The 13,486-nt window shown below is 40.9% G+C and overlaps 1 long non-coding RNA gene across 1 annotated transcript; it reads left to right on the top strand.

The window, feature by feature from the left end:
* Positions 1-3,831: 3,831 nt before the first annotated feature.
* Positions 3,832-13,481, top strand: LOC139182695 (uncharacterized). The gene is made up of 3 exons (XR_011566219.1): positions 3,832-4,547; positions 10,413-10,527; positions 13,238-13,481. It is a non-coding gene; the product is annotated as an uncharacterized lncRNA (long non-coding RNA).
* The last annotated feature ends 5 nt before the right edge of the window (positions 13,482-13,486 follow it).

The raw sequence follows: 13,486 nt of genomic DNA, 5'->3' as shown, positions 1-13,486 counted from the left end.
TCTTTTCAAATTAAAGAGTTTTGTGCAGATGTATGCCCAGGAGTGGGATAGCTAGATCATATGGTAGCTCTTTCTTCAGGAACCTCCATACTGTTTTCCATAGTGGCTGCACCAATTTACATTCCCACCAATAGTGTAGGAGGGTTCCCTTTTCTCTATACCTTCTCCAGCACTTATTGTTTGTGGACTTTATATAATAAGGATGGCCACTCGTGTGAGGTGGTACCTCACTGTATTTTGATTTGCATTTCTCTAATAATTAGCAATGCTGAGTATCTTTTTATATATCTATTGACCATCTGTATGTTTTCTTTGGAGAAATGTCTATTTGGGTCTTCTGCCCATTTTGAGAATTTAAATACATTATAGTTTAAGAACAACTTTTCATTAGAATGGGGCTTCCCTGGTGACTCAGGTGGTAAAGAATCCGCCTGCAATGCAGGAGGCCTCAGTTCAATCCCTGGGTTGGGAAGATCTCCTGGAGAAGGGAATGGCTACCCACTCCAGTATTCTGGCCTGGAAAATTCCATGGACTGCATAGTCCATGGGGTCACAAAGAGTCGGACATGACTGAGTGACTTTCACTTTCATTAGAATACTCTGCTGTCTTTAAAAGTGATTATTTTAAAGTGTCATTTTATTTTAAAATGTCAGTACATCTATCTATATTGTTTACATTATTATATAGTTCTAAATATATCATTTTATATAATAGCATATATATATATTTGGAATGCTATTCCAAGTAAAGTGGCTTGGTTTGGAGATTGGGGAGCTAAAAATATATAAATATATGTCAAATCAATAAATACAGTTATGCATCTATATCAAAATATTAACACTTATTTCTAGATTTATGATAATTTATCTTATTCATGTTGTTTTCTTCTGAATTTTTTGCAAAGATTGCCTTATAAGTGAGGAAAAAAATTTCAAAAAGACGGACTGCACATGTGGACAAATATCTTTAAGCTGGAAGCATCCTTTTGAGCCATTGAGGATTCACAGAATAAGCAAAAAAAAAGTCCAAAGTGGCTCATTTAGAATTAGGGTAGTCATACAATTTATTACCCAAACCAGGACACTTTTGAGACTAAAAGGGGGAGTCTATTAATAATTTTGCATAATTTGGAACTCCTTAGGCAAGCTCAGACTTTTGGTCAGGCTGCTTAGACTGGGAGGTCTGTGGAATTTGTCTTTGAAGATGACCCAGTATTGAAGTGTTAAAGATAAACCACTAACACAGGGACTGCCCTTTTATCAGTACAATTGGGTACAATTTCTAAACATGCTGGCCAGATGGCTAGTGAAGTGAAAGTCACTCAGATGGCCAGAGAACCTTGAAAAGTTCAAGAATCTCACCTAGTTAGCTCATTTGGATCAATAGAGCCCTAATTTTAGAAATTTGTTCTTGATTAAATAGTATTTCTCAAAGAAATATGCCACTTGACTAAGAACACACAGTATTATTACCCACATTCTCTCATATTGTGGATTTTAATCTTGGAATTTGACTTGGTGTAACAGTTTTAAATCCTTCCTGATTCCAAATCCACTCTTGTCTTTGCCTGTTTTCTACTAAGCTCTGTTTTAAGGAACTATTATCCGTGGCCTGAGGCATGTACTTAAGACCCTATCCATCACTCTTTTCCCTTCTGGCTATTTCTATCTCCCAGTCTTTCAGGGCCCAGCTCAAATTCCTCCTCTCTCCTAAGCTCTCTCTACCACCACAGTAACCTGTCCTTTAAGGCACCTAGGCATATCTGCACATCAGATCAGCACCTTCTCACAGGCTATTCTGTTCTCCAGTTACTGACTGTACCTACACTGCCCTCAAACCAGACTGTAAGCTCCTCGTGGGCACAATTACTCACATTCTGTGCCACCTGGCATGTGGCCAGACAAAGTCAGTATGTCAGCTTCTCTTACTCCCAATCATAAAATGAGGGTTGTAATTCCTTTATGTACTCCACCTCCCACCCCAGCTTGGGTGGTTGCTAGAGATTATAAGAGATGATTAGTTTGATTAGCCAAAGTCTCTAAATGCCAGGGTGTTGGCATAGGTAGAAAAATTGCCTCACTTCTCAAGTGAGGCAACTAGTGAGATCTTTCTTCCCTTAAAGCATCATGAAACGACACCATATATAACAAAGGTAGACCGGGGCAGTTCTGTCCTAGAGAAGTGTCTGCATGTTAAAGATGGTTCTGTAGGTACAAAGAATGAAAGTTTGAACAGGCTCTGATAACACCTGCAATACTATCAACTCCCATCTTACAATATTTTACTTGTATTTAATTCTCCCTGTACAGGGCCAACATGGAGCCCATCAGCTGATCAATGCTCCAACATCTGCCCTTGCCTCCTAAAAGTCCAGCATCTGCCATTACTTGGCATCGATCACTAATGAGGCAACACACGTTGCTAATCAATCATGGGTCAATCCATAATTGAAACGATATTCTTTGCACTCCCGCTGCCAAATTTATTAAACTGATATACATGTCAATGTCTCTTCCTCCAGCCTTTAGATGACTTAATCTACACCTGAAATGTGAACAACCAAATTTAGATACCAAGATCAGTTTATTTATTCCAACATCATTTTACTTATTCCAACACTCAAGTTACTACATTTCTCATATGTGAGAGTCTTCTTGGGAAGTCTGCCAACTCAAATGAATTCACTGTAACCTGCCTCACTCTATAATACTTTATAATTGCACAACTGTGGTCAGCGAGGGAAGGTGACCTCTGTTCAAGCAAAATGGAAAACTCCCAGTTGAACTGTTAACATAGATAAAGAGAGACCAACAACTCCTTTCCTTCTGCTATTCATCTGGCATCTTAGTGAGCGTTAGGAAAAGATACACTTTCTCCAAGAAAATTTTCTTTCCATCTGTTACAAAATAATCTTTGTATTTCTGATTTTGTTCGAAGGCACTTCAGTGCCATTCGCCAAGAAGACTGTCACAATAAATCAATGATGTCTGTGATGTGAATGCTGGTCCCTTAAAAGTGGTGCAACCTGGGCTTCCCTGGTGGCTCAGTGGTAATGAGTCTGCCTCTGAATCAAGGAAACACAGGTTCGATCCCTGGTCTGGGAAGGTCCCACACACTGCCAGGCAGCTGAGCCTGTGAGTCACAGCTACTGAACCTGAGCTCTAGAGCTCAGCAGCTGCAACTGCTGAGCCCAGGTGCTGCCACTACTGAAGCACGCACACCTAGAGCCCGTGCTCCCCAACCAAAGAAGCCACCACAGTGAGAAGTCACACACAACTAGAAAGTAGCCCCCGCTTGCCACAACTAGAGAAAAACCCACACAGCAATGAAGACCCCACACAGCTAAAAATAAATAAATAAATAAATAAATGATTTTTTTTTTTAAGTGGCCCAATTCTGCAGTGTACAACCTGGCCAGGGGGTTGACAACTTCAGTGAGAAGGAGTTGTGCTTTATTTTACTTCGCCTCTGCACCTCAATTTCATCATCTGTAAACTGGGAATAATAAGAGCTATCCAGCATGGGTGTCAGTGCCAATCAGCCTTCCCATTAGAACAGGGAAGCAATGATCTATAAAGGATTCAGAGAATAAGAAAGAGATGATCACATTACTCGACTATTGCCTGAAAACTGTATCCCAAGGTAGAACGCTTACATTTTCTTTTATTCTACAAACATAATTCATCCAGTAACAAAACTTGGCTTTCATATATTGAAAGTGAAAAGACTTGAGTTTTTGGGTTTTTCGGGTAGCAACGATGGATCTCATAGCCCCCACCCTTGCTAGGTGTCTGTGTGATGAAAGAAGCCCACGATGAAAAAGAGTTGACGAGGGCTGGGTGTTCATTCTCTGGAAACAAAAAAGGAAAACTGGAAATCGATGGTCCTGTATCAGTGTTTCTGGACCCCCTCACTATCATCTGGGGCTGGATAAATCTTCATTGTTGGGGAGATGTCTGTGCATCTTATGGCAGGATGTTTACCAGCACCCCTGGCCTGTATCTATGAGAGGCCCCTCCCTGTCACAACAACCAAAAACGTCTCCACACATCGCCAAATCCCTGGGGTGAGGCAGGGCAGGAAAGGCAGAGGCAGCAAATTGTCCCTTGTCGAGAAATACTGGCCTACTTGGAAATTTAAATTTATAGCCTTAGAATCATTCTTGAGAAGTAGTCATCTATGTGCAAGCTGGCCTCCAAACAACGGGGACTTTGTTTGAGCAAACCTGGGCTTAGCTCTGAGTTCTGCAATGATTGTTTTATGACCTTAAAGACGCTAGGCTTCTGTTTCCTGTCATATAAATATAATCCAAACCTTGGCTTCTCATTTTCAGGATTTTCTCCTTTGGAGGGCCAGGCTGGAGGTGTTATGGATTGCTGGGTGTTGACCTGAGACATCACAGCCCAGGCATCCCCCTGCTCACTTGGTACCTGGCCACCTCCCAGAGTCGGGGCTGCCATCTCCTCTTGAATAACAGTGTTGTTACCACACAGGGCTGGCATAAAGTGAAGCTAGCAACTTGCAACCTTGCTACTGTGGCTCCAATGTAAGTATAAGCCCATTACCTAATTTCCCACAACACAGTTACCTAAGACCAGGTCATTTAAAAACTTGAGGAAAGCAAGAGAATGACAGCACACAATACCTTACAAACGGAAGGATACTGGTTGAAGGAGTCCAGAGTCACGCCTAGGTCATCCCAGACAGGTTCTTCTACTGGTTGCTACCTGGCCCGCTCCCAGCCTCTGAAAGGCTCTCCTCCACCTCATTCCTACCCCCCAGGGGACCTCCAGAGGACTGCCATCTGGGAAGCACAGGGGTCCAGTGCTTGTCTCAGGCCTGCTCCCTCCCTCTTCTCCAGTCTTCACTTCCCAGGGCTTTTTCTTCCTCTCCCAGGAAGACTGTCAGATGGGAATATCCACATAGAGGCTCCCCACTACTCAGAGAGGCTGGCCTTTTCAGAATACTTGAAAGACCATCTCTCAACTTTGTTTCCCTAAGTCTGAGATACGTGGTTTGGAAAATCACCTTGGGGGATGCTTTCACCAGAAGTCCAAACTGGCTGTTGCCACTGGTTCCCTGTGAGTAGGAAGTGAGGCCAGGTTTCCAGTGATTTTCTTGATCTGGCCCAGTCTCCATCATGAGATGTGGTACGACGAATGCTGAAGTCCTAATCCCAAAGGTGACAGTGTTAGGAGATGGGACTTTGGGAAGTGACTAGGTCATGAAGGCTCCGCCTTCATAACTGGGATTAATGTCCTTATAAGAGAGACCCTAAAGAACTAGCACACCCCTTCTGCCAGGTGGGTACATGGTGAAAAGGTGCCATCTATGAAGCAGGAAGCCCTCGTTGAATATCAAATCTTCCTGCACCGACCCTGAACCTCCAGCCTCCAGAACTGTGAGAAATAAATTTCTGTTGTTTTTAAGCCACTTAGTCTGTGATATCTTGTTACAACAACTCAAATGGACTAAGACAGAGTACCCTAAATACATAATGGCAAAGAAACATTTTTTTTCCCTAAAAGACAGCAAAACATATTATGAAACGTGTGTGTGTGTGCTCAGTTGATCAGTCTTGTCTGACTCTTTGCGACCTCATGGACTGCAGCCCTCCCCTAGGAAGACTGACAGACTCCTCTGTCCATGGGATTATCCCGGCGAAAATACTGGAGTGGGTTGCCATTTCCTCTTCCAAGGGATCAAACCAAGGGATCGAACCCGCATTTCCTGTGGCTCCTGCATTGGCAGATGGATTCTTTACCAATGAACCACCTGGGAAGCCCATATGTTATGAAACAAGAGTAATTAAAAAATGAATTGGTCAAAAAAACGGGCACAAGACCTAAACAGACATTTCTTCAAAGAAGACATACAGATAGCCAACAGGCACATGAATAGATGCTCAACACTGCTAATTATTACAGAAAAGGGAATTAAAACTACATCCAGCTACCACTTCACATCAGTCAGAATGACCATCATCAAAAATTCTACAAATAATAAATGCTGGAGAGGGTGTGGAGAAAAGGGAAACTTCCTACACTATTGGTAGAAATGTAAATTGGTGCAGCCACTATGGAAAACAATATGGAGGTTCCTTCAAAGACTAAAAAGAGAATTACCACATGATCGTGCAATCCCACTCCTGGGTATATATCTAGAAAAGATGAAAACTCTAATTTGAAAAGGTTCATGTACCTCAATGTTCATAACAGTACTATTTACAATAGCCAAGACACGGAAGTAACCTAATGTCATCAACAGATGAATGGATAAAAAAAGAGGTGGTATATATACATGATGGAATACTACTCATCCATAAAAGAGAATGAAATAATGCCATTTGAAGAGACATGGATGGACCTAGAGATCATCATACTTAAGTGAAGTAAGAGGAAGACAAATATCATATCATTTATATGTGGAATCTAAAAAATGATACAAATGAACTTATTTACAAAACAGACTCACAGACATAGAAAACAAATTTATGGTTACCAGTGGGGAGAGGGATAAATAGGATTTGGGGATTAACAGAGATAAACTACTATATATAAAACAGATAAGCAACAGGGACCTACTGTATAGCACAAGGAATTATATTCAATATCTTGTGCATACTAAGTCACTTCAGCCATGTCCGACTCTTTGTGACTCTATGGACTGCAACCCACAAGGCTCCTCTGTCCATGGGATTCTCCAGGCAAGAATACTGGAGTGGGTTGCCATGCCCTTCTCCAGGGATATTCAATATCTTGTAGGAAATGAATCTGAAAAAGAAAATCTGTATTTATACGTATATATATATCTGACTCACTTTGCTATACACCTGAAACTAACACAAAATTCAAAATCAACTATATTTCAATGGAAAAAAAAAAGAGGAATTGGTGCTGGAAAAGATAGTTTAAACAGTGGAACAGAAAAGAACTCAAAAACTTACCTATATATTTGGGAAGTGAGTATGTGATGGATTCACTACAGCAAAGATAAACAATTCAATATATGCCTGAGAAAATTGGTAACTGTTAGGAAAAATATAAAAAATTAATTTTTTATTTTACATCATTAACCAAAAATGTATAAGACCTAAGTGTAAAAAAAAAAAAAAAAACAAACCTTATTAGGCATTAAAAAATACACAAAAACCTTGAGGAGGAGAAGCTCTTCTTAAGCAAGACACAAAAAAGTAAAAGGCCTCATGGACAAGTCTGATACATCTGACTACATTCAAATGAAAAAAAAAAGTGTATTGGAAAAGAAGATACAAATAAGATTAAGAGAAGAAAAGCAACAAGCTGGAAAATTACATTATTTTCAAACCGACAAAAGACTTAAATCTAGAATGTATAGAGAATTCTTACAAATCAATAGAAAGATCTAAGAAAATACCAATAGCAAATCATTAAAAGACAGAGCAATTTACAGAGTGAAAATACAATGGACATAAGAATAAATACTCAAAACATACTAGATGAGGGAAACATTCTAAATGAGGGAAACACAAATTAAATATGCTATTTTTTACCATAATATTGGCAAAAATTAAAATGTTTGAAAATGTTGATTGTTAATTAGGGCATGAGGAAATAGGTACAGTCAGCTAATTCAGAAGACAGTTTGGCAGAACTATTAAAATTCAAAATGTACATGCCTAGCAATTCTACTTTCGGGTAGAAATACTCCCTCATGTGCTCAGAAAGCATATATACAAGTAAAGATGTTGATCACTCTATTTTTTATAAAATCAGAACTCTAAATGTCCACCAATAATAGACTCTGGAACATTTTATGAGCTATTAAGGAGCAGTTTAAATGAATGAGGGATTTCTATATATAGTAACATGCAACAGTATGTGTGAAAAAAAGAAAGTTATAGAAGAAAAATATAGTATCCAGAGAATGGTTTTTTGTACCTGTCAATCTTGTTTATGCTCATGCAAGGCTTCTTCCTCAACCAGGGAGATATACATATATATATACACACACACATATGCACACACATACATAGCTGTGTATATATCCCTGCAAATGATGCTATTGATGTTGTAAAAATAGAAAAGAACACACAGCAATATCATCTAGACTTGTAATGCTAAATCTATCTAGGAGGTAAATGTATCAAAAAATGGTATGAAAAATGCCTTCAGAGCTAGGGGTATAATAGAGATCGGGGGACGTTTGAAGGGGTTAATCAAAGGGAATTTTCCCCTTGTCTGTATTGTTTTACCATCTTGTGAGAACACGTTTATACATGATTTTTAAAATTCAATATTCTTTCCCAAAAGAAACTTTTTCTTAGGAAAAAAAAATAATCTGCAGAGACCCCAGTCCATTTATTACTAAGACAACTATTTACACTGTCATGCAAAGACTGTTTCATCTCCACCCACACTTTGGATTTTGCCGTTCTTGTGCATCACAAAATGGTCTTTCTAGGGTCTTCCCTGAACAAAGGGATATTTACCCTGTCCTGAAGTCCAGGTCAGGATGGAGTTTCAGGCAAAAAATGTTTCAGACAGTGGTCTCCACTAACGGATGCAGGGCAGCAGCCCCATTCAAACGAAAATGAGCTTTAGTTTCCTTTTTAAGAAGGACATTGTCAGAAGCAAGCATAGGAGCCCTCCTAGTGTCAGAGGGTCAGCCTGTTTCTGATTGGCAGCTGTTGTCCACAGGATGCACTGCAACTAAAATAATAATTGTAGTGAACATTTATAATTGTCCACTGTGTGCCAGGCCCTACGCTGGGGGATCAGTACCCAGAATCTCGCTTAATCCTCACAACCATCTGAAGAAAAGAGCCTTAGTACCCATTTAACAGATGAAGAAACTGAGGGTCAGATGGATTAAGAAAGCTTCTCAAACACATGACTAAAATGCAATTCTAATTCCTGTCTGCTGATCTCAAGCCTGTGCTCTGGCCTCCAACTGTACTGCCTCCCCTACTATATTACTGGCAATCTGGATGGAGTGAGTGGACTTTGCTTCAATTAACTTGTGTACCTTACTGTTAGATCTGTATTTATTTATATTTAGGTGAAGAGCTCAAAGTGATTTCTAGAACAAGGCTAAAGAGATGCTTTTTTCCTGCCCAACCCCTGAGAAAGAGCAGCGGTTAGATATGCAGCTGGCTTTACCACACACCGAGGAGTAGAACTCACCTTAGCCTGCAGCATTAGAGCTGGTCCACAGAGCCCTGGGCTTCTCTGGTGGCTCAGTGGTAAAGAATCCGCCTGCCAATGCAGGAGACTCGGGTTCCATCCCTGCGGCAGGAAAATCCCCTGGAGAAGGGAATAGCAACGCACTCCAGTATTCTTGCCTGGGAAATTCCATGGACAGAGGAGCCAGGCGGGCTGCAGTCCATGGGGTTGCAAAGAGTAGTATATGACAACTAGACAACAAAAATAAGGGAGTCCCAAGTGATCAAAGTCACAGTTGAATATGCCAGAGGATTCAAGGCAGTTCTACTTGAGACAATATACTACTATGCTGGCTTTTTTGCCCCAGTTAGAATACAGATTTCATGTTTTTGAAGTATTATTTATTAATAGAATCTGTGTTTATTCAGACCTGGCATGACTAGGGTCTTATATTGAAACTAATAACAAAAAGCCTCGAGTTCCTGTTTCCTTTCCTATTCCTGGTGCTACTGGGTGTCTTTTATCCCAGTCCTACTTGATCCACCATCATGCAGGAGGCGGGGAAGAGGCAGGCAACCTAATCTAACAAGGCAAGTAAGATGGCACACCTGCCCTCCAGATGCAGGGAGCTTTTATAAAAGGTAACAACGTATGTAACAAACTTCCCCCCAAATTATAATTCTCAGAGAGAGAGGGTTAGGAAAATAGAGAGCAGAGTGGCAGATGGGATAGATGGATTCAATTAAGGCAAAGAACATCAAACAATTCCAGGGATGCCTTGTTTTAATGGAACATGTCATTTTCTCTTTGTCGCCTCCAGGTAACTCCCAACAACGGTCTAGGTAGGAAGTAGGGTGTGCACACAGCACCTCGACCCCAGCAGGAGTTTAATATCCTCAAATGAGAGCGCTAATATTCCCTCTTCTTTTCAATAATGTGCTGAAACAGCACATGAATCAGACTAAGTGAATGCAGCCTCTGTATTTGATGCACATTTCCCCAGAACCAGGTGTTATTCAGATTAAATAGGTATTTTCCATTGTCATCTCCATTGAATTGATTTCTTTATTTGGGCTTTGGGAGAGTCTCCTTTTTAATTAAACCAACCACTGTCATTTTTCTGAGAAAGATAATAAAACAATAAAAATATTTACACCCCTTTTATCTTCTTTAAACATTAATCATGCAGGAAGAAGGTGTTACACCTTTGGTAGACAGTTTTATCACATAGACATTATACTAACATGCTTTAAATTACTGTTTTGCAGGTCAATTTATTCCTATTAAGGATGTGTAAGATTCTTGTTGTCACTAAGAACATTTGTGACTATTTACTACCAAAAGAAATTCAAGTCTGCAATAAATTTGCTATATACATAGTTGGTATGTAAGTATAGACGTGTATATAAAAAAATATATGCACCATGCTGACCCTAATACTATTCCCAACTGACCTCAATTTTCATCTAAAGTCAAGTGTAAAAGTCTAGTAGTTGGATAAGCAAGGCTTTCTTCATTCTCTGGTTCCCAGCAGTATAATTTAATTGATGGCCATGTTATCCACAGTTACAAAGTCATAGACGGGTTACGGTTATTGTTATCTCTATAGTCAGAGACGGAGAAGGCAATGGCACCCCACTCCAGTACTCTTGCCTGGAAAATCCCATGGACGGAGGAGCCTGGTGGGCCGCAGTCCATGGGGTTGCTAAGAGTCGGACAAGACTCAGCGGCTTCACTTTCACTTTTCACTTTCCTGCATTGGAGAAGGCAATGGCAACCCACTCCAGTGTTTTTGCCTGGAGAATCCCAGGGACGGGGGAGCCTCGTGGGCTGCCGTCTATGGGGTCGCACAGAGTCGGACACGACTGAAGCGACTTAGCAGCAGCAGCAGCATAGTCAGAGAAACTACGGAAGGCTTAGAGTGGAGACTACAATTACACCTGGTAATTCTAACTGCAATCATGTATACATGTTGTATCAGTGAAACATGGCAATGGTATCCAAAGTCTTGTTTTGGAGAGATGCCACATCATTTTGAGATTCCAACCCATACTTCACTATATTGCAAACTAAAATCCTCCCAGCTAGAAGGGAATAATATTTGGGCTGTCATACCATCTTCAGAGAGCTGGGGAGAAATAACCTGAGAAACTCAACTGGAGTAGTAATGTTAAAATAGTGAACCATGGCTTTGTTTCTCCTGCACCTTAGATGTCCTGACATTTCCTGATGATATACAAGCTTTCATTTTTTTTCTTTTTTGAGTGACTTATAGTGGCTCCCAGAAGAGACAGAATCTTCTGGAAGCTCAAGTCACTGACTCCCAGCCCCTGGGCTTGAGTCCCTTAATCACTGTACCCTCCACATACCTCAAGGAGAGTAGGGTTGTAACAGCCACCATTGTGGTGGCATCACTGTCAGTAAAGAATTTTCCCAACAGTTACATAATGACCTTATGTTTGGAGATCTCTCTATGAAGTAATGATTGAGCTTAAATAGCAAAACTTGAGTACCCAAAAGATAAAATACCAAACTCAGCATGTAGGAGATACTAGTGTAAACCAGTTACACAAAGCTGGCAAAAAGTTTTAGAAAAACAAATGGTATACAACTCACAGCAGGCTCAAAAGAGGAACAAGAGAACACTGCTCAGACTTTTTCTTTTGTTAAATGCATTTTTCTAGTAAGTTTTTTGTTATTCTATCACCTTCCACCCAAACCACTCTATATTAGTTATGTATTGCTATGTAACAAGTTACCCCAAAACTTAATAATTAAAATGACAAGCACTAACGATCTCACGGTTTATGTGGGGCGGGAATACAGGCTTGACTTAGCTGGGAGCCTCTGCCTCAAGGTCTTTCACAGTTGAGGGCCGGGGCTGTGATCTCAAGGCTTGGCTGGAAAAGGATATGCTTCCAGACTCACATGGCTGTTGACAGGATTCAGCACCTCACAGCCTACTGAACAAAGAGCCTCAGTTCCTCATGGACTGTTGGCCAGAGGCCTTCTCTGTTCCCTGCCATATGCACCTCTCCAATGGGTACCTCACAACATGGCTGTGGCCTTCCCTAAGAGCAAGTCGATGAGAACAAGAGTGAGTGAGACAGAAGCTACAGTCTTTTTGTAACCTAACCTCTGAAGGGACATCACTCTGCCATATTCTCTTGGTTAGAAACAAGTCACTAGGTCCAGCCCACACAGTAGGACATGCATACTAAGATGAGGGGATCATTGGGGTCATCCAAGAGGCTGCCTACCACCTTTGCATATACAATGAGGAATAAATACCAAAATGGAAAGAATATTGGAAAGCTGTAGGGGAAGAGGAAAATGTTCTGAGATCTCATTACTTCTACCTCTGAGCTCGCTCTCTCTCTTTCTCCCTTTCCCCAAATCCAGTCATGCAACACATCCTCGGATGAGGCACCTTACTTCACAGTGTATCTCATACCTGCTCTCTCTTCTCCATATGCACGGGACCACCAAAGTTCAGGCTTTCATTTCTTCCACCATCAATAGTGCATCACTACTTTTCTTACCAGCTTCTTTAGTCCAATACATCCTGGATACCAAGACCAGAAAGTAGTCTTTCCAAGTCATACTTTCTATTTATCCTTTTACTACAGAAAGCCCTTTAGTGGCTCTGCATTGTCAACAAAACCCAAATTCTTTAGGCTGCCATAAGATGCCTTTCATAATCTGACCCAAGTCTGACTACAAACTCATCACTCCCAAATCCCAAATAATAATCCATCACCCCAGGTAAACCACACTCAACACCAAAACGCACCACACTTGCTCAGCTTGAAGCCTCTGCTGACACCATTACTCCCCCTTCCCTTGGCAAGACCAATCTTCACCTTACCATTATAAATCCTCTCCCATTTCCAAAGTGCAGAGCAGAGTAGTTTCCTCTGTGCCTAATCTTCTCTGTGACACATTTTCTGATCACTCCAAACTAGAGTTCAGTTCCTCCCACAGATAGGTACAGCTTTGAGAGGCCACACCACTCACTGACCTGGCCAGTCACTGGGTACATGGCTTGTTTTTCCAAGAAGCTGGTAAGTTTCACACCTTTCTTCTTCCACAGAGACCATCAGATTGCATCATCACCAGAACTAGCCTGGGTCTCACTTGTCTTTCTCTGCTGGGGATGGTAGTCCATGACAAGCAATAATTGTTGAAAAGATGTATGGATGGATGGAAATGTCAAGCACGGTGTCTGACATATGAGATCAGTAAGTAAAAAAAAAAATCTGCTAACACTCTCAGTCCTTCAAATGAGAATCTCCACTCCATGACACCTTAGCCATTTAGTGGTTCCTATGTAGGAACACTT

Source organism: Bos indicus, chromosome 4 (genome assembly GCF_029378745.1).
Source record: "Bos indicus isolate NIAB-ARS_2022 breed Sahiwal x Tharparkar chromosome 4, NIAB-ARS_B.indTharparkar_mat_pri_1.0, whole genome shotgun sequence".
NCBI classification, from domain to species: domain Eukaryota; kingdom Metazoa; phylum Chordata; class Mammalia; order Artiodactyla; family Bovidae; genus Bos; species Bos indicus.
The sequence above is the reverse complement of the archived record's forward strand: the minus strand, read 5'-3'. Positions and strand labels throughout refer to the sequence as shown.